Source organism: Dasypus novemcinctus, chromosome 9 (assembly GCF_030445035.2).
Source record: "Dasypus novemcinctus isolate mDasNov1 chromosome 9, mDasNov1.1.hap2, whole genome shotgun sequence".
NCBI classification, from domain to species: domain Eukaryota; kingdom Metazoa; phylum Chordata; class Mammalia; order Cingulata; family Dasypodidae; genus Dasypus; species Dasypus novemcinctus.
Window position 1 is genome coordinate 49,609,719 of NC_080681.1, and position 22,784 is coordinate 49,632,502.

The following is a 22,784-nucleotide window of genomic DNA, read 5'->3' on the forward strand; positions in this document are numbered from 1 at the left end:
TTTGGGAAAAGAGTATAGACAGAAAAACTGAGAGACACTGCGGATCCACCACTGTCACAGCCAAAGTCCAAGTTGGGCAGGGAGAAAGTGGTTTGGGCACCAACAGCATCTAGAAAACCAATTCTAGGTCAAAAGTGGGAAAATAAAATAAAAACAAGTGATTTGAATGACTGAATCAATAGACAAAATCTCTGAGTCAAAAAAGATACAACTTAAGACTCTAATATGAAACAAATCTTAAAACTACAACTGTGCACAAAAATATGCATGTCATAAAAATGTGGGGAGCAAATGTGGCTCAAGTGGTCAAGCACCTGCTTCCCACATGGGAATCCTGAGTTCAGTCCCTGGTGCCTCCTAAAAATAAGGAAACAAAACAAACAAACGAAAAACCAACTCAGGGGTGCCTATGTGGCTCAGTGGTTGAGCACCAGCTTCCCACATGTGAGATCCAGGGCTCATTCCCCAGCTCCAGTACCATAATAAAAAATAGAATTTTAAAAAGCCTTAATGTACCAAAGAAAGGACTGAAATTTCCAGTGGGTTTTTAAATGCAAATAAAATATACAATATTACTATAAAATGGATGTATGGATTAAGTGAAGAGTCGCCTGAGCATCAGAATCCTTTTACAGATAGTAAATATATAAAAGAATTGTCATGGAATGCAGCAGAAATTGTGTGACACAACTAAAGACATGTATTTGCAAATGCAAGTCCAACTGGAAACACTATAGATGAGATTATTGAAGATAAGGAGGATAAATCACAAACATTTTTCATTTAATGAAAAAAAAAGGTAAGTCATTTGTATCTCTAATAAGCCAGTGAGTGTTTTAAGTGAAAACATCTAATGATCTAATGGTATCTGTGGGTCCATTTGTATTTTTAGATGACTGAAGTCTTTTAAATACAATAAACAAAATAGACTTGTATTTGTGTGTTAAGAAAATTCTTGAAAACTTCAATATAGTCTGCTCAAAATTAGCACACAGGATTATGAATTACATTCTTAAAATGGTTGGCGTTAACACTGGGCTAACACTTACCCGGATGGTAAGACATAAGAAAACAATGATATATTTGCTCTATCCTTGGCACTGTGCTAATCAAAATGACTGTATGTGTATGTATATACATGTATTCATTTATATGTATTCAGTTAATCCTCACAAAAACCCCATGAAGTAGTTACCACTATTACTACAATTTTACAGTAGAGAAAATGAGGAATAGAGAAATGAAGTAACTTGCCAGGTTTACACAGCTGGTAAATAGAAAGACTGAGATTTAAACCCAGGTTGCTGGCTCCAGTATACTATACCACTTCCATTAAGAAATGAATCCAAGATGGCAATGTTCTGTAACAATACCAAACTTTTATAAAATTTATTGAGTCATTCATTATAAAGCTAAAATTGGAAATCACCATGGACAAGGTCACTAAAACTATAAAAATGTAGCACCAAGAGCTCAGTGTTTTTGGAGTTGTGTCTCATAGTATATGGAAGTTAGAACTGGTGAAGGAATAGTCCTACTGTGGGGTTAAAGAGAAATTTGATGGTTTGTTTATAATATTAAAGTAAACCAGTAGATCAAATACTTAGCTTCTTTGATTAATTAAAAGGCTCATCTAAACATTCCCATTATTTCTCTGCAATGACTTAGTGTTTACACAAATATATGATTAGAGATGTATAATATATTCCTAGAAAACTTGCGTCTTTGGAAACCTCACTCAGCATAGATTAATCCAGTCTACTTTCCTACTCTGAAAGTTTCTAGAAATAAAAGTGATGGCCTGATGACAGTATCAAATGTTAGATATAAAATTTCCCCCCAAAATTCTTGTTTAAAATATAAGAAATTAACATAATTCATTTATCCTTTATCAATAAACAATAAGGAGTGTTTGACCTGTAAAGGGTTTGTCTTTTTTTCTGATACATGATTTTCCCTGTTGATCAGTTCTTTAGATAACTGCCAGAGGAGAGATGTTACTGAAATTTTACCCAAGTGCCATCTTTACTAAGGAGGTGGGCTAGGTGAGCTCCAGCTTCATTTGCAACTTTGCATTCCAAGTCTGAGGTTGAAAAAAATACAATCTTTATGCAGTCCTGGAATGAAGCACTCTCTTAGTGCTAAGACACTCTTACCATCAGAGATGGCCAACAACTGACTTTGAGAAGAAAGGGAAAGAAGATTGTCTTTGTTTTTCACATCCATGCAATACTTACTCAATCTATTGGTAATTCTCTTTAAAACTCAGGGAAGCATTTTGAATAGTAAAGGGATCAGAATGGACAGTGTCTAAAGGAAGACTCTTATCATAGTATCTATCCCACTCAGTATGGCATAGTGAGATGCATGCCAGCACTTGAGAACTTTAAGACTGTGCACCAACAAATGTTAGACACTGTTTTAAGTATCATTATATTGGAATGTTTAAAATAGTCCTCTTTATTCTTTATTGATCTTCTTTCAAGGTGCTGAACTGAATTTAAAACTTGCTGTTAGTTGTATTCTAGAAGATCCAAATACAATTGTGTAATAAGAGATCAGATTCATTAAAAAAGAAGACAATAATTTCAAATTCAATGGAATAGTACTTACTAAAATTAGTTTATTATAGTTATTTTAGCATCAAATTTTATTGTTACATAATTGGCATACAATAAGCTTTTTGGTTTGTTACTCTGAGTACTGTTCTTAGAAGAAGGTTACTTTCTCAGTACTTGGAGGGTCCTTTTGCATACAGCACTCCTGGCCACATGAAAGGAGTGAGAGTATGTGTATATTTGAACACAGCTTTATACCACGAAAAGTCTTGAAATTTTAGTGGCGTTGTCAATCATGTTAGGAATATGTACTATGGTCCTTACTGAATTTTCACACCTAAGGAGTGTGCAATGCCTTATCACTCAATTTCTTCCACACCTTCCAACATTGCTCAGCCAGTACTATTTTTTGCAAAAATTGGTAAATCCTTATCCTAACCTTATTTCCCTTCCTCCTTATTAACAGAGCCCTGATTTTCAGCTGAGCGTGTTATTACTTGAAATATGACACATTGCCCAGCATTCCTTGCAGCTAGTGGGGGCCCCATGACTAAATTCTGGCCAATGGATATTACCAGAAGTGTTTGTGAAACTTGAGGAAACTATGCCGTAGTAAGTTGGAGTCCATTGTTTTCCCTAGTCTGCAGCTCAGACATGATGACTCAAGCTCCAGCAGCCATTTGGACCATGTAATAACCCTGAAGAAGGAAACCACACTCCTGGATGGTAAGGCATAAAGAAGAGAATGAACCTGTGGAGTGGTCATTCTAACCCTGGATTACCCGAATTTCTATTGCATGAGAGTAAAATAACTTTTTACAAAGCCCACTGTTATTTGGTTTTTTAAATTGTAATATTTTCAAACCTAATCCAAATTAATGTATCAGTTTTGCAAACACTCGGTAAATAGTTTTGAAAACTAAATTTAGTCTCAGTGAGCAGTGGTAGTACTAGTTACTAAATTAAAGATTTTCAACCAAGAAATGTTAAAAAATTAAGGAAAGGAAGAATTGGTGCCAATACCTGAAAACCTCCAAGCAACCAATCCTAAATCCTACTTAATTGGGAACATACTCTTCCCTTGTGATCAAGTTATCATGGAGTAGGCCCTTCCCCTTAGTGGTAAGAGCAGTGTTGGTACCGATTCAGAACCTCAGATGGCACAGCCAGTTCTGGTGGGGAAGTCACAGATACATTCTCAGTGGCCAGCACTCTCCTAGCTCCAAGTCCTCCCTTCCCTGCCCCCTTTTCTATTGTTTCCATTTGTTTCTATTCTGCAGCCTAGGGAAGATGTTAGGTCTAATCAAAGGGCCTGGGTGGCCTGGCCTTGAACTAGGAAGCTGGGAAGCAGACCCAGCTGGTTCTGAGGGCAGGAACTCATATTGGCAGGAACCCCTTCCCCTGGGTTGTATAAACACCCCACTCTTGGCAGCACAGATTTGTCTCTCCCTCTCTGAAGCTAAGTGGGGTGTGCAGAGCTGCCCTCCACTGATCCTGGCCTGAGAAGTTTGGCCTCCCTGGGGAGACCAGCCACAATAGGATCTCTTCCTTTGCTCTTTGTGTTGTGTAAGTAATAGAGCAGTCATTTGCTGAAAACTTCTGATGTGCCTAATCATACAATACAGCAATTCCCTGCAACTCACTCCACAAGTTGCAAGGACAGAGAAGCTGCAGGTATAAAGCCAAGCTTTCTAACTGCTCTTTCACCTTCCATCTCCTCCCCTCACCCCTCCTAGGGCCTTAGCCTGCATAGCCAGCAAGAGCTTTGGCACAGCAAAGAGTCCAAGGTCAAAGTTTGAGCTGGCTTAGCTGGGAGTGTAGTTACATGCAGCAGGATTGAGTAAAGAATTGAATATATTATTAGTAGTGAGAACCAAATTTCTCAGTGTCAGAGAAGGAATTTATAAATATGGAAAAAGAGAAGGCTAGAATAAACCCTGTGGTGATAGATTGGAATTAGAGGTATCCATGTGAACTAATAGCTTTAAATAGAGAGATAATACAAATGGGTTTAGCTGTATGTGAGAGTGTGTGTGTGTGTATTTCCTAGCACTGTCTTCTAAGAAGGCCTAAAGCAGTGACAGTTGTGTCAGTTTTCTAGGCTTCTCAAACAAATACCATGAAATAGGTCAGCTTAAACAATGGTAATTTATTTGCTCACAATTTTGAGGCCAGGAAAATATTCAAACCAAGGCATCTTTAAGGCAATGCTTTCTGCCTGAAGACTGTGGGGTTCTGGGGCTGGCTGCTGACAATCTTCTGTTCCTCTGTCACATGACAAGGCACAAAGCAGTGTCTCCTGGCCTCTCCCTTCTCTTCTGGGTTCCAGTGATGTTCAGCTTCTGGATGCCCCATCTGTGGCTTTTCCTCATGTCTTAATTCGTTCTGCTTATAAAGCAGGATTAAGACCCATCCTGACTGAGGTGAGACACACCTCCTTAACCGAAGTAGCCTCACCAAAGGGTTCTACTTACAATGGGTTCACACCTGCACGAATGGATTAACTTTAAGAACCTATTTTTCTGGGGTACTTAGAGCTTGAAACCACCACAACATTTCATTAACAATGAGCCCATCAGATCCTGGTCCCTAAAATTCCATTCTCTGCTAAAAACAAAAAAAAAAGTTTGGAGAAATGGCTGAATCCAGGGCTGCCGAAGGGAAAATGCAAAGTGATCCTGGAACATCTTGTTGTATCAGAAAGAAAGGAATTGTTCCAGTAGTGTAAAAAATATGTCAAACATACACAGGAGTGAGTTTGTAGATGATCCCATGGCCACAATGTGAGCAATTTGAACATTAAAATAAATAATGATATTAATGAATTTTATCACTTTGAGCAAAATAGGAATTCACAAGTCCATGCTGATTTAAATATGTGAATAAACAAACAAACAAATAGGGGAGAAAGAAAAAATGCTATCTTATGGGAGAATATCAACTAAGAAATACAGAAGGAATGATAGAATTAGAAACTCACCATTTGGCAACCACCATAGTGATAATTGATTCAGGTAAAAATCACAAATGGATGACTAAAATGGTGGGCAGAAATTTGATGAGGAACAGAATATTCACGTGGTCCTAAAGTATATCGTCACAAGATACTTACTAAATATTTGTTAATTATCAAGTAAGATATACTTATTAATTAACTTCACAGTGAAAAAACTTGGCACATATCATCTTAACCAAGAGAGAAAAATTAAAAACACTAGTAACGGGATAAATTGACATCACATACCTTTTGGGTATGATGCACAAAAAAGCACATCACTCGTAGTTTTCTTGAATGAATGCATAAATCATGAGGAAATATCAGTTAAATAAAAAAACAAAGATCATTCTACAAAGTAACTGGCCCATACACTTCAAAAGTGTCAGATTAAATCAAGGAAGTACTGAAGATTCCAGATTGAAGGAAGCTAAGGAGACATGCATCTAAATGCAACGTATAATCCATTATTGGCTCCTGGACATTATTGAGGCAATTCGTGACATTTGAATGGAGTCTGTGAATTAGTTGGTAAAATTAAATCAATATTAATTTCCTGATTTTGATAGTTTTATTGTGATTATGTAGGAGAGTGTCCTTCTATGTAGGTAATGGAGCATCATTCCTCAATTTATCCTCAAATGGTTTAGAAATGTTAGAATTCGGGTAAAAAGTATATGGTATTGCTATATACTATTTGTGTAACTTTTATGTAAATTTGAAGTTACTTCAAAATAAAAAGTTAAAGGAAAGAAATAGGAAGTGTTTCTTTTCTTAGTTATTGTGGCTTAAGAAAATTTAATCCAACAGTGTGGTTCTGGTATAAAGATAGAAAAATAGACCAATAGAACAGAATTGAAAGTCCATAAACATATCCACATATCTGTGGCAAATGGATTTTTGAAAAGGATACTAGGTACATGAAATGGAGAAAGAATAGTCTCTTAACAAATAGTGCAGGGATAACTGGCTTTCCATACACATAAGAATCAAGTTAGAATCCTACTTCACACTATATACAAAAATCAACTCAAAGTGGATCAAGGACCTAAATATAAGAGTTCAAGCTACAAAACACTTAGAAGATAACATAAGCAAAATCTTCATGACCTGGGATCTAGCAACAGACTCTAAAATGTGATGCCAAAACCACAAACAACATAAGGCATTGTAGATAAATGTGATTTCAACAAAATTAAAAATTTTTGTGTGTAAGAGGAAATTATCAAGAAAGTGAAAAGACAACATACAGAATGGGAGAAAGTAGCTTCAATGTAATTATCAGATAAAGGCTTACTATCCAGAATATTTAAAGATTTTTTATAATGCAGCAACAAAAACACATACAAAATCATATCAATCAGCCATACGGGATCTAAGCGCCCTCTCAATTTAGAGGTGGAGTTCGGATAGCCCCATCCTAGGGTCTGCAGGATGGAGGAATAAAACATGGATTAGAGTGGACTTACTGGTATTCTACTATAGAACTGTTGTGACTCTAGCAATGGAAGAAATTGTGTCATGGATGTGGAGACAGTGGCCACAGGAGTTGCTAAGGACAGGGAGAAGAAAGAAGAGGTGTGATATGGGGGCATTTTCGGGACTTGGAGTTGTCCTGAATGATGTTGCAGGGACAGATGCAGGACATTATATATCCTGCCATGACCCACTGAATGGACTGGGGGAGAGTGTAAACTACAGTGTAACTATAACCCATGTGGTGTAGCAGTGCTCCAAAATGTATTTACCAAATGCAATGTACGTGCCACACTGATGAAAGAAGTTGTTGATGTGGAAGGAGTGGGGTTCGGGGGTGGGAGTGTGGTATAAGGGAACCTCTTATATTTTTTAATGTAACATTTTGTGTGATCTATGTATCTCTTTTTTTAAAAAGACAATTTTAAAAATCTAATTTTAAAAATTACCTATAAAAAAGCAGAAATATCATAAGCTAAACATCTTGAGACATAAAAAAAAATACAAACAACCCAATTAAAATATAGGCAAAGAACTAAATACATATTTCTCCAAAGAAGATATACAAATTGTCAACAAACATATGAAAATATGCTCAACATTATTATCTGTTAGGGAAATGCAAAACAAAACCACAATGAGATACCACTTCACACTCACAAGGATGGCTATTATTTTTAAAAAATAAAATTAAAAATAACAAGTGTTAGAGTATGTAGAGAAAGTGGAACTCTAGCACATTGTTGGAATTGAAATGTAAAATGATATAGCCACTGAGAAAAACAATATTGCAGTTCTGCAAAAGGGTAATGTGGAATTACCATATGACCCTGCAATTCCACTTCTAGAGATATACCAAAGAAAATATAAACAACTTCTCAAACAGATACTTATACACCCATGTTATAACAATGTTAGTCACATAGCTAACAGGTGGAAACAGCCCAAGTGCCCATCAACAAATGAATGGATAAACAAAATGTGGTAGATACATATACAATGGAATATTATTATGTCATAACAAAAAAAATGAAGTTATAACACATGCCGCAACATGGAAGAATGTGGAAAACATTTTACTCATTGAAATAAGTGAAGCACATATGGGCAAATATTTTATGATAGCACTTATAAGAGATGACTAGAAAGAGCAAATTCACAGAGACAGAAAATAGATTAGAGGTCATGGGAAGGGCAGGGGGAGGAAGAAAAGATGAGTGAGTGTAAAAATATATATTTTCAATCAAATAAGTGATTTCTGGAACTTATCATTCAAAAAAAGGGGGGGATAGAAAGAAATGTGAGTAACTTTTAAGTCTAAATAAATGTATTATGGCATATACAGTTCAGATTATTTATTATCCAAATTCTGTAGGAATGCAATTAAATGCTAAAAACTGAAATCACCTCACAGTTTTATAAGACTGAGGTGTTTTCACTGTCATAATAACTGAAGCATGTGCTTAACAACTTATGAAATACATTTACTTCCCTTCAACATCTGCAATGTCAAAACCAGATAGAAGACACAACTTGAAGTGCTGCTAATTCCTTTGAAAAACTGTTGAACAGATTGTTTTAAGAAGCAGGAGGCTGGATCCCACTGATGCTTCTAAAGTGTTTCAGGCTCTCTGGGAAAGGCATTTGTACTTTTAGAAACATGTATTAAAGATAATATTACTCAATGTCTCAAATACATAGCTTGGCACACAGTCTTTCCTTATACGAGGTTTCCATATGCAATGGTCTACATTTCCATTGTTTTGTCCTATGCCCATAACTATGATTTAGTGATTATGGCCATTCTACTTATATTTTTTAAAATGCTATTACATGTAACAATGGTAATTGCTCCTAGTAACCTGAAAACTGGATAGCATTGAGTCAACACTGGCACTGTAGCATTTGGAGTAAAAGGTCTAGATCAAGTCTCAGAACACAGGGAGGCACTTTCTATGCCTTTGCTTTCTGTCATTGCTTTCTTCTCCGTCCCATTGCCTGCCAGGGATTTCAAATCATTTGGGGACTTTTTAGCTGTCTCATTGTTTATATATTTACCAAACCTATAACTATATTATGTTTATAGAATTTCTGATCATTTGAAAGCTATTTTACAAATAATAAAATAGGTTGATATCAGTCTTATTGCCCTGCTGCTATGACAAATAACACACCATTGGTTGCTTAAACAATAGGCATTTATTGGCTCACAGTTTCAGAGGCTAAAAGGCTTGCTTCCTCTTGAGTTCAGTCATGTTCTGCCAGGCCAGCTATCCTTGGAAGGCTTGGCTTTCCTGTCCTCTCCTTTCTCTTCTGGATCCTACTGCCTTCCACTTCTGGTCCTCCCTGGGCGTTTTCCTTTTGGCTTTCTCTCTAGGCCGTCCTCTAACAGGATTAAGGCCCATCCTAATTCAGTTGGCCACAGTTTAACTAAGTCCTAATTACAATGCATTGATACCCATAGGATTAAGAGCATGTGCCCTCCTTCATCCTGGGGTACATAATCTGCCACAATACTCTTAAAGAAAGGAGAAAAGAAAAGAAGAGAAAAGAAGAGAAAAGAAGAGAAAAGAAGAGAAGAAAAGAGAAAAGTCAATCTGGTTAATGTCTAAGGAATTTTTTTCTAAAAAGAAGACAAAGTACATAAAATCTAAGGTAGTTAGTTGTATAACCCACTCTGGGTGATACTGAATGATGATTTGTTCAGAGGAGTTGAAAGTTTGGTTCTAAAAGCAAAGAGCTTAAGACAACAGAGAAAAATCCAGGTGGGACACTGGAGGGAACAGAAAAGTCTCTAAGGCAGTAACCATTGCAGATGAATGCAGAGATACTGCCTTGAAAAACTGACTGCTGGCTCTACATCTAGAGATCAATGAAGCAGGCGAAAAAGAGTCTATCTAAAAGATAGATTTGGGAAGCCTGCTAAATTGAAATTCAGGGGCTTTCAAGGGGAGCAATGTTGGCCTAAAAGTGATAGTCACCTGCATTCTGTGGTGACCTAGGAGCCTTAGTCTGGGAGAAGCAGATATCCTTTAACCTCCTTTACCAATAAGGGTCTTTAATCATCAGTCACATCCTGAATATAATGCACATCTGCCTATGGTTCTTTACGGTTCCTCAATGACCTACCCTTTAAAAACATTTTAGCATGTACACTTTTGGGAATTTCTGATCTAAAATTATAACCCAAATTCTCAAACTGTATTATTTTCTATTGTTGCTGCAACAAATTACCCAAATAGAGCAGCTCTAAACAACATAAAGTTTTTATCTTATAGTTACATTTGATAGAAGTATGCCACAGATCTGACTGGGCTAAAATCAGTGCCTTAGCAGGGCTGAATTCCTTTCTGGAGGCTCTAGGGAAGAATGTGTTTCCTTGTCCTTTCCAACTTCCAGAGGCCACTCACATTACTTGGCTCATGGACCCCTCCTCTATTTTCAGAGCCAGCAACGTTGCTGTGCCTTTCTTCCCTAATCACACCTTTTTCTCTAATTTGATCTTTCTGATGTCTTAACAAAGGTTATACAGCCAATTCTTGGTATTCTCTCAGAAGATGCTTTCCTGACAATGACTCTTTTTTTTTCAAGATTTTTTAAAATTTATTTTCCTCCTTCCTCATGCCATCTGTGCTCACTGTCTTCTCTCTGTGTCCATTCACTGTGTGTTCTTTCCATTTCTGCTTGTCTTTTCTTCTCATCTTTCTCTTAAGGAGGCACCAAGAACTGACTGTGGGACCTCTGACATGGGAGAAAGGCACTCTATTGCTTGAGACACCTCAGCTCCCTGGTTTGTTGTGTCTCTCATTGTCTTTCCTCTGTGTCTCTTTTTTTGTTGTTCTGTCATCTTGGTGCATCAGCTCATGGCATGGGCCAGCTCTCCACATCGGTCAGCTCTTCACCTGGGCCAGCTTGCCTTCACCAGGAGGCCCCAGAAATTGAACACAGGACTCCCATATGGTAGACGGGAACCCAATCACTTGAGCCACATCTGCTTCCCAGACAATGAATCTCCTAATTTTAGTATCTTTTGCAACCTGGGTAGTCTTAAAATTTCTTAAATCGTAAGTCCCTGTTCTTTTTCTTACAAAGTTTTCTCCTCATTTTATTTCCTCTCACAATTTACTATAGACAACAAGAAGAAACCAGGCCATACTTTCAGCACTCTGCTTGGAAGTCTGTCTTCTGGAGTAAATGTATAATTTTATTGTTTACAAGTTCTGCTTTCCAATAATTACAGGACACAATTCTGCTAAACTTTTGCCACTAAAATCAAAGATCATCTTTCTTCCAGTTTCCAATAACATATATCTTATTTCTTTCTGTCTTCACCAGCAGTGCTTTTAATATTCCTATTTCCACTAATAGTCTGTTCACTACAATTCAGTTATTCTCTGAGATGATATATGCTTCCTATCATGCTCCTCACTCTTTCTGAATCCTCACTAGCAGAGTTCTTAACATCACATTCCTACTAACAGTAACTGTTCAAAACAATCTAGGCTTTTTCTAGCATCCAAAGTCACTCACACACTTTTAGATATTTGTTACAGTAGAACTTGCTTCCAGGTACCAAAATCTGTATCATTCAGGATTCAGCCAGAGAAACAGAGCTAGTAGGAGATAGATATTAAGAGATTTATTGCAAGAAATTGGCTTATGTCACTGTGTGGGCTAGCTAGATGAGTCCGGAATCCATAAGACAGACCATCAGTAAGAGCCAACTTGAAATCTTGTTCACACTGTGGCATCTCTTCCTCAGGAATCCTCCTCTTTGCTTTTAAGGCTTTTCAGCTGATTGTATCAGGCCCACCCAGATTATCTGAGTTAATGTCCTATACCTACAATCAACTTATTATAGGCTTTAATTGCATCTACAAATCACATCCTTTACAGTGGTACCTAAATTGGTGTTTGATTGAATAGCTAGAAACTGTATCTAGCCAAGTTGACACATCAAAAAAGACCATCACAAATTCTAATCCAAATATTCCTTCCTTCTCCTTGGTTTTCCTAAAAATTAACTGACCCTTACAGATATCTGTATCCCTTTCATGGAAATTTTTATTTTTTTTCTCTTTTTCTCATACCCCAAGAAACTAAGAGTATGACATGAGACACAGTGCAGTCACTACTCTACAATAGTACTTCCAGATCATTTTTTCCCTTTTTCTTGTAGAAGCCTCTTTTCTTTTAAAGCTCATAACATTATACTTTCTATATCATTTTCACTCCACTTCTAGGATCATAAATAGATTTTCCGTTTATTCCCTATCATCCAGTGGAAACATTAGCACTTCACTCATAATCTTGACCCAATGTTATACATGATTTATGCAACATCCCAGATTCTCAGGTATTGGCCTTCTCTTCTCTAACGGCCTTAGCTCCCCAATATACCAGGGTCACCTTCTGAGATATAAATAAACAAATTATTACCTTTGAAGTCTTAGGAATTCTGGCTATAACCTCTTAACCTCTCTGTACATAACTTGTCACTTGCTGCTTGTGATCACCATGGGCTCAAAATTCATGAATCTCATAAATTCTTCCAATAGTGTGGCTCCACTAACTTTTTCTCTATTCCAGGGTCCACCACATCTTCATTTCTTTACATATCTGCTTGGATCTCATGCTACATTATTGTGATTGCTCTATTGCAGATACTCTCAATCTTTTGCCCCTTTCTCATCACCTGATTCGCAAGAGCCAAAGTTGAATGAAACATACTACATATTGTCTCAATGTCTCTAATTAAGTAGTTGAGCTTGCTGGAAAAACATCACAGTTGCCCAGCCTGCTGTTTCTTTTATTCATCAAGCTCAGCCAAGCACTCAACACTGTAATTGTTTCTCTAATGTGAGTCCTAATCCCTTCCCTCCAATGACTATTTCACAACTTTTTTTCTAACTCCAAAATGTATTCTACTCTTTTCCTTACTTTCCCTAAGTATCCATACTTCACTAACGTTAAAAATTTTTAAAAATAAAAGGAACATAAATCACATGAATTTTAAAAATGTATACAAATAAGAGCTAATTTATATTGGGTGCTTATTAAATATCAGGCACTGCTTTAAGCCCTGTATGTGTTTTCATTCATTTACTCTTCCAAACAGCCTTGTGAGGTAAATATTATTTCTCCCCAATTTACTAATGAATAAGGATAAATGTTAGGAAACTTGTTCCAGATTATAATTTTAGAATTTGGGTCCAACTTTGTAATTTTCCTCCAGAGCCCATGTCATAAACTTCTAATTCATTTGCTTTCATTCATTTTCATTCATTTCATTCATAAATACAGGTATTTATATGTGTCAGAGACTATACTAGACATTAAGAATACAAAGATGAATACATGTTATTTGTGGTGGCTTGGAGCTGTATAACCCAGAAAAACACATTCTTAAATTTATTCCATTCCTGGGGTGTGAACCCATTATAAGTAGGACATTTTGATGAGCTTACTTCAGTTAAGTCATGACCCAACTGAATCAGGATGGGTCTTAATCCTATTACTGAAGGTCTTATAGAGAAACCCCAGTCAGGGAATCCACAGGAAGTAGCCATAAGTTGGAAGTCAACAGAAGAGAAAGGAGAAAATGTTACCATGTGCATTGCCATGTGATAGAAAAGCCAAAGAACCCCGAATATTGCTGGCCAGCCAAAAGATACCGTCCCTGGGAATAAGCAAGACTTCTAGCCTCTGAAACCATGAGCCAATAAATTTTTATTGTTAAACTAAGCCATTACATGGTATTTGTTTTAGCATCTTAGAAACTAAAGCATATTTTGGTACCAGAAAGTGGGGTGCTGCTATGAAAAATACCCAAAACTTCAGAAATGGCTTTAGAATTGGTAATGGGTAGAGGCTGAAAAAATTGTGAGGTGCTTTCATAGAATAAACCTAAATTACTTTGAAGAGACAGTTTATGGAAATATGGGTGTTAAAGGTGCTTCTAGAAAGGACTTACAAGGAAATCATGGATGCGTTACTGGAAACGGGGGGAAAAATGATCCTTATTATGAAGTGACAGACAACTTGGCAAAATTGTGTTCCCATGTCTGATTGAAAGTTGAACATTTAAGTGATGAACTTGGATATTTAGCTCAGGAGATTACAGGCTAAATGTCTAGGGTCTAGTCTGGCTTCTTCTTACAGCTTATCATAAAATGTAAGAGGAAGGGATAAGCTGACAACTGAAATAGCAAGCACAAAGAAATTTATAGTTTGGAAATGTCTGAGCCTATACAGACGTGTGCTCTCAGACTAGGATCAGAAGGACTTTCAGGGACCACCCTGAGCTTTAGAGAAGTGAGTTTGCAGAGAACAGTGTTCCACATGAGGGCTTAACTGAACAACTCCTTGCTAAAGAAGGGAGGATGGATCCAGTCAGTCATTTCGATGGAAGTCAGGACTGGAAATGTAGTTATCTAGGAATGATCTGTAGAAAGACCTGTTATCTGATAGTTTGGACTGCTTGAACTTCATGCAAAGTTGACAAGGGGATTTTGCAAAACTTGTATGAGCAGAACCACTGCCAACCTGGACTGAAAGTGACAGATAAGAGATAGATTGGAGGAAGAGTAGCTTCAAGGACAGACCCATGGAAGCTAAAGTCTGGACCAAAGAGATCTCGGGCCAAGAGAGTCGGTCCACCCATGTGTGTGGAAATGGCAGGTCGAGCCCTATGCTTGGAGGGCACAAGCCATCTGCCCAACCCTTAGAGGGGGCAGGCCTTGAGCCCCATTGTTCAGGGAAAGTGCTACCACTCCAATGCTTAGAGATGGTGTGGTCTATACCTCAGCCTTTGGAAGAGCTTGGCCATCATCACAAGGCTTAGAAAAGGTGGGGCTTGTGCCCCAGTGTTCAGGGAAAGTATGGTCACCATTCTGATGCTTAGAGAGAGTGAAGCCTATACCTAGGTTTTAAGGAGAGCATGGTCACTGCCCAAACCTTTAGAAGGGATGGGGCTGCCACCCCATCAGGCATGGAATTCAAAACATCAAATTACAGGTGGCTTTCAGACATTGAGCTCTAATGGAGTTGGCCCTGCTGACTTTTAGACTTGTTTGGGACCCATAACTCCTGTTTTCCTTCCAATTCCTCCCTTTTGGAATGGGAATATTTAGCCCATGCCTGTCCTATTATTGAATATTGGAAGCAGATAACTTATTTTCTAGGTTTCACAGGACTATCAGATAAAGAAATTTTGCTGTGGGATGGACCATACTCAAAACTGGTTTGCTAGTTGGCCTTAGCATTTTTCTAAAATCACTTAAAATTTTTGGGATGTTGTTATGGAATGAATGTATTTTGCATGTGGAAAGATCATGTCTTTTGGGGTTCCAGAGGCAGACTGTGGGCTTGGAATTACATACCCAAGAAAAACATGTTCTTAATCTTAATCCATTGCTATAGGTGTAAACTCACTGTAAATTAGAGCTTTTGAAGAATTTACTTCAATTAAGGTGAATCAGGGTTAGTTTTCAGAGACAGAAGCCATGAGGAGTAGCCAGAAGCTGAAAGTCAACAGAACATGGAAGAGAAAGAAGAAGGCACAGCCATGCACATTTCCATATAGTGGAAAAGCCAAGGCACCTCAAAGATTCTGGTCAGTCAGGAGATACTGATCCCATGATGAAGTAAGTTTTCTAGCTTCTGAAACCATAAGTCAATAAATTCCTGTTGTTAAACCAACACACTTTATGGTATTGGTATTATCAGCTAGGAAACTAAAACATTGTTCATACTGTACAAATTCTTATAGAAGAAATAAGAATTTTAAAAGTTTATATGACCACAGGTTAACAGTTTATCAGAGGCTATCTTGAGATTTCTTCAAGCTGCCTCTATACACTTAATATCAAATATAAGACAGCAGCTACTTATATGTTTTTATCCATTAACAAGTTTACGGTTCTTTCAGTGTAATATCTCTATTTCTCAGAACTAATTTTTATTTATCACTTCCCTTTGGGTCTTACTTTCACCCCACTTTCCAACCTTTTTATCATTCTATTTAATTCTTCCACCACTGTCCATCTCGACCTCATGCTCGTCTAGACCTATTCTTTTTCATGTTAAGTTAGTCCTAATGATATATTGTAAAGGAAAGGAGTATGGGTTCAGGTCTTATTCTACCTTTTATATTCTGTGTAATTTGATAAGCTTCTTAACTTTTCTTAGTTCCATGTCTTCATATTTATATTATAGGTTTTACCCCTTAATATTAGTGATCATTCTCCATCTTTCTCTGCCGCAATCTATGTCATGGTAGACTAGCATCCATAGATCAATGGCCTGCATCTATAGACTCCTTTGCCATTGCAGCCTTTTAGGAGGCAACAGAAAGAGATTAAAGGGAAGGGAAAGAGAGAAGCCAAGATGTTTCTTCCCTGTTCCCTCCCTTCTTTAGCTTGATGCCGTTCAGACAGTGGCTGAATCCTTCTTGAATGACAGCTCTGGATAGGCTCACCTCTTCCATGGCTGCAGCTTTCATTAGACTCTGCAGGGAATTCTATTTTCAACCAAGACCTTGAGTGATACAGAAGGATTAAGAATAATATGTGCAAATTTCTTAATACAGCACCTTGGCACATAACACAGAGCTGTGGTAGATAGAATTATGTACCCAACAAAGACATATTCCTGATCTCAATTCATGTCTTTATGTGAATCCATTGTAAATAAGATCTTGAGGACATTCTTTTCACTTAAGGTATGACCCAAATGAATGAGTTGGGTCTTCATCCACATTACAGGAGACATTATAAAGAGAAAAAACTGGAAGCCAAACTTAGAGAAACACTAGAGAAAACCACTGGGAGAAGCCAGAAGTCAGCAAAAACTGGACAAACAGATGAGAGGAGAGAACATAGCTACGTGATGGAGGCAGAGACAACAAGCCAGGGAACCTCAAGGACTGCCAGCAGCCAGCCCCAGAACACTAGTCTTCGGGGAGAAAGTAAGCCTTGCCAGTATCTTGATTTGGACTTCTAGCCTCAAAACCACGAGCAAATATATTCCTGCTGTTACACCAAAACTAGTTTGCGGGATTTTCGATAGCAGCTCTGACAAAGACTACAGCTATTAAGATAGCTATTTTAACTGAGACAGTTTTTCCCCCTTCTCTAGTTTTCAATAAAGCAAAATATTTCTCCAGTACTAGACTTTTAAACTAATTTCCTTTCCACATGTTTGAAAAACACTTGATATCTTAAAAGTGTCTAGATAAAACATTAATATTTCATGGTAGTCAGCAGGTTTTTTTGTACACAATTTAACAATGACATCTAAGTTAGTTTAATGAGACTATTTATACACTTTAGCATTGAGAGAAATATTATTTATAAAAGCTTTTAGGGCAAGAAGCTATTAGAGATCTCATATTCTAGTAAAATATCATAATATAAAAATTTGAATGCCATTTATTGAAATATGAACCATAAAGCATACAAAAGTCAAATCAACACATCCCCAAAATATTAACTGTGGTTTTCCAACATTCAACTGCCCTAAATCATACAAATTTACAAGTTTTAAGAATGTCAGTTAGCAGAACAAGCCACCACATCATTTCTAGTCAACAATAATCCCACATAGTCATTCAATACTTCTAACAAACAAAACTGAAAATTAGTTCCCTTGTGTTTTAATTTATCACTCTCACTCTATCCCTTACCATCCCCCTTTCTCACTTCTACATGCTCACACAGTGACTATTCTGGAGAGGTTACCCAAAATAGATTAGTTGAAAAATAAGAATTGGTTTTACCTCAATGGTAAAACCACTGAGGGCTACAAAATAGAGTTTTTATAAAACATGCTAGCTTCAGAATTACACCAAAAATTCTTTTTAATAAATTAATCAAAGAACATTTACAAAGCACCTACTGTGATAAGGCACTTTTACTGCCACATTTATCATCTTATTTTAGTTTCAACAAAAGGTCCATGTGGCAAAAATTATTTTAATCACTTTACAGAGATGGAGATTAGCTCAGAGAAGCTAATACAATAAATACTTGCTTACATTAAATTGTTCAACTTTTGCATCATGTATGAATTGAGCTCTATGCACAGATTTTAAGACTTAGTAGATGAGCCTTTGTGATAAAACTGTATTTATCCAGGATTAAGGCCATAGGTTTAAATCTAAGTCTCGCCTTTTGCTATCACTTCTCTGTGTGATAGAAAAATGCCACCAATTGTTTCCAGAGCCACTTCTTAACAGAGTGAATTCAGGGTCATGGTTTATTAAGTATGCTTTAAGTTAGAGTATTGAAATATTTCTAGCAATATCAATTGGAAGATGGTAACCTTGAACTCTTTTTTGTTTAAATAACAAATCTATAAACAAAACATAGCTTTCCAGTACAACTCAATATAAATGAACACAAGTGTATATCTTATTTCGCCCAAATGTAACTTGTATTCATTCAAGAAATATTCATGAACTCCTTCATATTCATGAACTGCAAAGTACAGTTCTGGATGCAAGTAATATAAAAGAAGAGATAAAGTCCCTGTTCTCTACTTTTTGGAGCAGGGAACCAAAAAAGAAGAGGCAAGAAAATTTATAATCAAGAACTATGAAAACCATGAGAACAATAAACAGAATATTCAATTGCAGCAGGGGCAGGAAAATGGAGGAAGGAGCAATATTATGTTCAGAATGATCAAGGAAGGCCTCTCTCAGGTGGAGGCATTTCATCAGAAACCTGATTAAGAAAATTGAGCCATGCGCCATTTAAGATCCAGGAAAAGGGCTTTCCTAGCATAAGGTTGAGTCCCCGCAGTAATGAGCCTGGCTTGTTTGAGGGACAGAGTGAAAGCCATGCGGGCTGGACATGGTGAACTAAGGACAGAGTTGTATCACGATGACTTTGTCAGTGGATGCCTCTTAAAAAGAATGAAGAATTAATGTCATCTCTTTCATAAGTTCCTAGCTGGCAAGTGATGACTTTGCAATCAGATAGGATTAGGTTCAGTTTTCAGCTAAATCATCCATTAACTGGTTGTGACATTTAAATCAGATAGTGAAAAGAAAGCTTTCTCTTCCTATTTATTAATTAAAAGAATGCTTTCACATATTTTTGGCTCTATGGACATGTTCTGGCTGTTTAGGTTGAGTAAGGTCTAACTATCGAGCTTACAGAAAGTTATAAGTCTAAGTATTCAGGATATACTCATAAGCACACACAAATCCCTACCCATGCATGCATGGGTAGGTAGAAAGACAGCTCACCATGGTAGATGGATGAATGGCTAGGTAGATGGATGGATGGAGGAAGGTAGGTAGGGATCAATAGTACCAGCCCTGGTACTAAAATAAATGAGAGTATGTATAAAATAAATTAAGCAATAGCACTAAGGAATCATTAATTTGGTAAAAATATATGTTTAATGCACTACCCAGCACATGGAGGTGACTCAACAAACATTCAATAATTTTCCTGATTTAAAAATATTAACTGATTTAAATGCCCCTAAATTCTTGAGATTACTAAATATCAACTTTTTTTTTTTCCAAAATGAATTAAAAGCAGTTCAACTGCCCCTTGGTAGATTGATAGGATTTCAGCAACAATTTCTTGAACTATACCCCAAATACCACCATCCTATCCTTCCCTTCCCTGCTGTTTGGATTTTCAGAAAAACTGAGAGTGACACGCAGTCCAAATATGAAGTCCCTCTTGATTCTCTCTCCTACTATGAACTGTACCGCTGCTATTTATTTGTTTCTCCTAGATGGTACAAGGGTACCTTCTGGTCCCTATTGCAAGTTTAATAAGCAGCAGTATCCCTTGGACTCAGCTTCCTTGGAAGAAGTAAATCCCAGTATACGACCCCACTTCTTCAGTGCTATGTAGGGCCCAGGCTTCCAGTTTTGGTGGTGTCCAGTACCTTCATGCATAAATTGGCCTTCAAGGTCCCTCATGGCCCTGAGCCACAGAAACCAATTGGCTCAGGTTATCTGACCTTGGTATAACTCATGCTCACTGTCTCTCTTTTGAGACCAAGGGAACTCAGTACAACTACTTGACTTTTTCACTGCAAGGAACACGTGAGTTTATTATACACTCCTGTTACCCGATTTAATTTAGTTTCTTTGACTATGCTGCAGAAATGAATTTCAAGAGCACATCCAGAGAGTTAAGCCAGTAATTTATTCAGGTAGGGAGGTACAAGAATTGGGAAAAAATAACAGATTAGGGGCTCCAGGTAGAGAGGAAGGGGGTGAAAAGTGATAAAGAGGGCTGATTTACAGGCTACAATTCCCCGTTACACGTTATAAATGCCCAGGTTTACTTGCGTGGCCACGTGGCAGAGGAAAAATGGCAAGAGTGGTGCAGAGGGCAGGAACGGGTCCAGACGCAAGAGAGCACAAGAGCACTCATTCAGGCCTTGCTGTCTGCTTTTTTTTTTTTTTTTAAGAAATATAAATGAATTATATTTATTAACTATCATTCAACAGTTTTTTTTTAATTATTTTTTTATTTTTTTTAATTGATTTTGTAATAATATTACATTAAAAATATATATGTGAGGTCCCATTCAACCCCACCCCCCCACCCCACCTCTCCCCCCCCCCCCAGCAACACTCGTTCCCATCATCATGACACATCCATTGGATTTGGTAAGTACATCTTTGGTCACCTCTGCACCTCATAGTCAATGGTCCACATCATGGCCCATACTCTCCTCCATTCCATCCAGTGGGCCCTGTGAGGATTTACAATGTCCGGTGATTGCCTCTGAAGCACCATCCAGGGCAGCTCCATGTCCCAAAGACTCCTCCACCTCTCATCTCTTCCTGCCTTTCCCCATACCCATCATTTTGAACCAATAATTATTCCACCCCTTTGCTAATGGCAGGGGAGGAGTTCCAGCTGTTTGCTGTTTTGATGCATTACCCAACCTATCAATTCCCCAGTGAGGACCCAATGATAAAGTCCTTGGGGAATATCTGGGGCTTCTCCTGGCTTTTAGGAGAAGTCTTTGTTCTGAATGGGAGAATCCTGGGGGTGGGGATCTTCCAGCAGCCATCTTGGGGTTATTGATATCCACATGGACTCTACCAGGTTCCAGATCCATCTATTGATTCCTTATCCTGCTAGCTGGCTTCACTCCCTCCTGGATAAAAAATTTGTCTCTGAGACAGTCTAGATCTTTGAAACTAAAAGGTTAGTTTATAGATTTTCTTGGTGAGAAAACAGCCTCCTGGTGATGTCTCATTTTAACCCACACATAAAAAGTTGATTTACCCCCACTCCCACCACTGCTCCAACTTTCTGGAATAGACCTCCAAGGAAGGGACAGATTTTTGACATTTCTCTTCCCTAGGGTGGGGTGAGGAATGGGTGGGGTGCTTCCTGGTGATTCATCCTCCCAAAGCCAACAAGGTGTGGCTCTGGGGGAGCAACTCTAGTTGCAGCCACGATGAAGCACACCAATTTAAGTTCCCTAAATGGTGTGGCATTCATGAAGAAAAAAAAGAAAAGACCCAGGCACTCAAACATTTTCCAGTGGCTTACTACTGGATCATCTACTAAGGAAAACATTTGTACTTTGTTTCATTAAGTCCAGAATATTTTTCTGTTTTGTCAGCAATATATCCCAACAACCTAGAATAGTGCTTAATCCAGAATAATTGAGCAATATACATCTGATGAATAAATGAAAGTTGACAGGGTAGCATCCTTAGTTAGAGAGAAATCCTTATTCAAGATTTTAACATGAATTTTTAAAAATTGTCTGATGGTCATATCTCTGTGTCTCTATGTTGAATTTGAATTAGTAAGTTTTGCTGATCACTTTTTGAAAGACAATTCTAAAATGCCTATTTGTTTTGATAGAGTCTAAGGACAGAGAATCATGCTGAGCCAGCAACACTCAAGCAATTTACAGGAAAGGAAACTCAACTTCTTCAGATGAATCTGGAGGAAAGTTTCTGTAAGTATTGCAACTCAAACTTTATACCACAGTTCTTCATGAATAATAGATCATTGAAAAGCAATTTGAAGCTGAAACAATTTGCACAAAATGATTAATCACAATATCCAAGTTATTGTCATATGCTCTTCTTGCAAAAGATGTCTGGGTGATTTAACGACTACAAGAACACAGTTGTTGATTGGTCAAGTGCTCTAAGATTGCACCAACTACTGAACAGGGCCTTCTAGCAGGAAGAAGCACCACAATCTTCTACAGTCACTCTGTCTGTTAACTAGCAGTTAAACTTGTCTGAGTCACTCCATGATTCAGTTTCCTCATCTCTATAATGGGAATAGCAACAGCACATGCTTCTCTTACCCCATGGGAATTTATGGCTGTGATTTCATTTTCTTTTTACAGAAAATTTTTTGTTTTTAAAATGTGGATTAAAATTTTCATAAAATCATCGAAATGTTTTCTGCATTTGAAATAATTTCCTCCAAACTTCCTTCCAAATCTTGATGGACTAGACCAAGTAAAGTTCAGTTTTTGCTCATGAAACAGAACACTATAAGCTGGCAGGGTGGTGGAGGGAAGGGGTCTCTCTGCAGCAGTCAGCATTTGTATATGCATGAATTCAGGTATGAGGAAAGCACTATCATTTTCAACACATGGCTTCTGAGGTTGTCCTGAGCAATGACAAGTCCCCAGCATTTGAGGAAGAAAGATATATATCATGCAAGACGTTTTAGGAGCCAGCCCTAAAAGGGTAGCGATGGCTTCCATCTACTTCCCCTTTGTTCAGAACTTAGTTT